Source organism: Symphalangus syndactylus, chromosome 7 (genome assembly GCF_028878055.3).
Source record: "Symphalangus syndactylus isolate Jambi chromosome 7, NHGRI_mSymSyn1-v2.1_pri, whole genome shotgun sequence".
Classification (NCBI taxonomy): Eukaryota; Metazoa; Chordata; class Mammalia; order Primates; family Hylobatidae; genus Symphalangus; species Symphalangus syndactylus.
This window is the reverse complement of record NC_072429.2, coordinates 26,504,079-26,505,541: the sequence shown is the minus strand read 5'-3', so window position 1 is coordinate 26,505,541 and position 1,463 is coordinate 26,504,079.

The window sequence follows — 1,463 nt, the reverse complement described above, 5'->3', positions numbered from 1 at the left end:
GCTGGGGCTTTGAGTAGTGCCTGTTGGAGTGACAGGAAGGGCTGCTTGACTGTGGCCTCTACAGGCTCGGATGGGGTGCCTCGGGAGAGATCATATAGGGGCTTTGCTAATGAAGAGTAGTTGGGGATCCAAGTTCTAAAGTAGCCTGCTAGTCCTAAGAAGGAGAGTATCTCCTGTTTGGTTTTTGGGATGGGAAGACTTCTAATGAAGCACTTTCGGTCTAGGGTGATGGCCTTTGAGTCATGGGCAAGGAGGGCTCCTAGATAGGTGACTTGAGTGAGGGAGAGCTGGACCTTTTGGGGAGATACTGTGTATTGTAGAAGGGTGGACTGGGGAAAGTGTAATTTTTGTAGGTCTGAGGCAAGAGTTTGACCAAAGATATGGGGGCTATCTCTGAACCCTTGGGGAAGCACTGTCCACATGAGCTGTTGTGACTGTTTAGTGTCTGGGTCAGTCCAAGTGAAGGCGAACAGGTCTTGTGACTGAGGGGAGAGGGGAATGGTGAAAAAGGCATCTTTAAGATATAAGAGCTGAGGTCTTGGACGAGGGGGAACATACCATTGGGTTTTTTTTACTGCTAGAATAGGGGTGTTAAATGCAGAATGGGTTGGCCTGAGGAACCCTTTTCTTAAGTGGTCTAAAATAATTGGTTGTAATCCTTTCAGGCTGGAGACGGGGAGAGGATATTGGGGTTGGCTGGGGAAGTGGTGTGGGTTTTTAAGGAATATTTGTACGGGAGGACAGAATGCTAATGAGGGGATGGTGGTGTCCTACACTATGGGGTTGATGCTGGCTGGGAGCGAAGGCAGAGTAGGAGCAGGAGTTTGATCTATGGAACTCGCCACCAAGGCAATGAGTGAGGTGGATTGCGGGAGGGTGATTGGGTTGAAGGTGATGGAGGTTTTAAATTTAGAGAGAATGTCTCTTTTTAACAAAGGGAGTGGGCATTGTGGCATGACTAGGAATCGATGGGAAAAGATGTGGCCGGAGAAAGTGCAGGAGAGGGGAGGAGTGGCTCTTGGACGTATGGTTTGGCCTCCGACCCCGACTATGGGAGATCCAAAGAGGGAAATGGCACCCCAAAATTCTCTTAAAACCGAGAAAGTAGCTCCAGTTTCTAGGAGAAAGGTGATGGGACGTCCATCCACTGTTAAAGAGACCCTGGGCTCCTGTGTGGTGATGATTTGTGTTGGGAAGGAAGTCCTAAGGCCCAGTCAGTCTTGAATGGCCAATCCTAGAAGATCGGGAGTTGGGATGGTGGCCGGCCCAGCCACCCTTCGGGAGCTGGTGCAGTCTATGCCCCAATGGCCAGATTGGTGGCATTTAGGACATGGCCGGTTGGGGGGCCTGGGATTTGGGCACTCTCGGACCCAGTGCCCTTCCTTTCCGCATTTGAAACAGGGCCGTGGGGGCTGACATTGGGATGGATGGGCAGACGACAACTTATGGCCATGTGATCGAGG